The sequence below is a fragment of the Coenobita brevimanus genome, chromosome 23 (assembly GCF_032717465.1).
Source record: "Coenobita brevimanus isolate Jiangsu-jjx chromosome 23, ASM3271746v2, whole genome shotgun sequence".
NCBI lineage: Eukaryota > Metazoa > Arthropoda > Malacostraca > Decapoda > Coenobitidae > Coenobita > Coenobita brevimanus.
The window spans coordinates 5,909,642-5,913,068 of record NC_136976.1 but is presented as its reverse complement, the minus strand read 5'-3'; positions in this window follow the sequence as shown (position 1 = coordinate 5,913,068).

Sequence of the window (3,427 nt, the reverse complement as noted above, 5' to 3'; positions counted from 1 at the left end):
ATCTGGGCTAAAAATTCTACGGAGATCTCTATGCAGGACGCCAGGAGCGGCGTTTTTTTTTGGTCAAAATGTAATCGCTCATTAAATATAGTAAAAGTTTTTCAATCGTGATGGGACCAAGTTTTTTCACATCAGCGAATTTTTATGCGATTTCTGTGGCAATTTTGGTGCGATTTGAATGTGTAGTTTCGGCTGCCCAAAAAATACACACACACACAGACACACGGCTACTGCTATAGTATATTGTAGATATCATAGTATTAATGTGTGTGTGTGTGTGTGTGTGTGTGTGTGTGTGTGTGTGTGTGTGTATACGAATGGGCATATATATTTGCATGCATATAGTTTTGAGATAGAGGAGAAGAAACGGGAGGGAATAAAAACCACATGTTTTCGACATGCTGGATAACCTAAACTGTCTCTACGGTCATTCTCTGTGGATGGGGAGGTTCATGGTATATTCAGGGGAGTGAGATGGTTGCACGACGGAGATCCACTACAGCAGCCTCACCGCATCCACCTCCTCCCACACCCACACCCACATCGTCACACCTCGCAACATACATACACCTGTATACTCTCTTTTCACTCTGCACTCAAATCCACACGCACTGAACATTCACACCTCAGTCCACACTCATAACACCCGACCTTGACTCCATACTTAACCTCTCACCTCTCAAGTTCCATTCTTTCACATAATACCAACTCCCACACTTGTAACACACACATTTCACTCCTTTTACACTTTGCACCCCTTACTTCACACTCTCCTCTCGCTTCTCACTCCCCCCACTCCCAATTTCACACTCACCCTTCACTCCACACCCGCCCCTCACCAGACACTGATCCCTTAATCCACACTCATTCCTCATTCCACACCCACATCTCATTTCGAACCTGTACTTCATTCCACACCCACTCAGTAACGTCACTCCACAGCCACATCTGTCCCCTCACTGCATATCCACCCGTCACTCCCACAACAAGCACTTCATCCCTTACCCACCCCCTCAACTCCACATCCACCTCTCCAATTAACACCAAGCCCACACATCCCACACCCATTCTCATTCCAAGTATACTCCTCACTCCACACCTAGCCTCATGTCAGCATATCCCGCTACTCACCCCACACTCCTCCCACACTTCAGACTCACTCCTCACTCTACATCCACACTTCACTCCACAACCAAACCCCATCCCTCAAGCCACACTTATTCCTCACTCCCACACCAGCCTTTCTAGATATTGCCACACCCATCTCCTTTACTCCACACCAACCCCTCATTGCAACATCCTAAAGTCATTTCCACACCCATCACTCTCCAATCTACACCCACCCCCAACTCCACGTCCACACTTCTCTTTACACGCATACCTTACGATTCACTCCACACTCACTCGCTCACCCAGTCTACACCTACTCAGCACTCAAGCCACACCTCATTCTACACCCGCAGTTCACACTTTCATCACTTCATATTCACATTTCACTTCACACTCACTCCACACCCATACACATCCATATCTGAACTACATCAACCACGCACTTCACAGCCGTTCATCCCTGGGGGCAATATCAACTTCTCTTTAATCTCAGCCACAAGATTGTGTCTGTCTGTCTGTCTATCTGTCTGTCTGTCTCTTTCTCTCTCTCTCTCTCTCTCTCTCTCTCTCTCTCTCTCTCACACACACACACACACACACACACACACACACACACACACACACACACACACACACACACACACACACACACACACACACACACACACACACACACACACACACACACACACACACACACACACACACACATTTACATTTTTCCTCCTTCATCCTCTGAGTTCACTACATCCCCTCACTCCAACCTTGTATCCAGATTTGTTAGTGCACTGTAAAAGCACTTGATCCTGCCTTTGATTTTGTGGCCCCTCTGGTAAGAAATGGGCCACCCTGTTTCACTTCCACCTCATTCAGCGTCACGTAAAAGGAAATAGAGAGACTAAAAGTATTTAGTCCGTAAGAAAGTAGCACAGTATGTGAACTAAAGTGGATGGTTTGGTTTAACGTTGTTATGTAGTTTACTCCAATTTTATATTTTCCCTACCCTAATTTATTAATATACCTGATTCCTGTCTTCTGAACGTAAAAAGAAAAAGAAAAAGAAAATCTTTGTGCGAAGAATGTGTATAAGTACATATATTTATTTCTTTGTTTTTATTATTCTAGTCTCATGATGTCTTTATTCATTATTTTTTTGAGTCATCGCCAGACGATATTTTCGTACTAAGCCACTCAAGTAAACATAATAAGAGACCAAACAGTGTCCTGCATGAGGTCCGGATAAGAGAATGGAAATATGCGTAAGGTAAATATATTGTTTTCATACGGTATTTAGCTTAATTCCCTTTCATGGCCGCGTCATATCTGTTATTCTGTTCCTGTTAATGCCAAGTTTTTTTTTTCTTTACTAAGCTTGAGTCATAGGAGCTGAGAGCATCAATAATGTCATCATTGCCTATATCGTGGTCGGTACAACTATAGCATTTTGTTCCAACTAACACCAGACGATTTTATTCAGGTGATGACGACTTATAGGAACATGCGATATCATTAACCTCAAAGTCACATAGAGGAAAGGCTAACACTGATACAAGACTTTTTGATTTAAGAGAAAAAAGTACCATATGAAAGATCAGCCCATCTTAAGAAGTGGAAAAGGTTCATGATGAGGGTGATGTTGCTAGTAATTATAATGGTTTAATCATAAATTCATAATATGAAAGCCTGATGGTGCTCCGCGATTTCTACAGTAAAAATGAAAAATGTTGTGAATGTCCATATATTCTTAGTATTTTTGTTGAATCCCCAGGTCATAATTATATGAGAAGTGGCAGTGCTCCGTAATTTTGGGAAAAAGTCCATAGAACATGAAACGTCATATATACGATAGGAATGTGGTGTGTGGTAGAGTGTTATTAATTTAATTATTTATCATCTTTGTTTTTCACTCATATATTTCTTTCGTAAGTCAAGACCTGTATTCAGCTCATGAAGGGCTTTGCAAAACGAAAAAGGGATAATCTTTAGCCTTAATTATCCCTTTCTTCGCTACTAGAGTAACCTGCTAAACGGTAAATATTATTGTTTAGCACCAGACAAGAAGTGAAATAGTAATTGGGACCCAGCAGCTGAAGGGATTATAATGATATCCCGGGAACCCGAACACTAAACACGCTAACCGGGAAATACAAATATTTATATTTTTTCTTGGTAACTTAGACGATTTTATTCAGCTCAGTGAAGCTTACCGGAACAAAAAGGTTTAATATGTTGGCCAAGGAACGAAGTGGAGAGAGAGAGAGAGAGAGAGAGAGAGAGAGAGAGAGAGAGAGAGAGAGATTGAGAATTAGTGTGATAC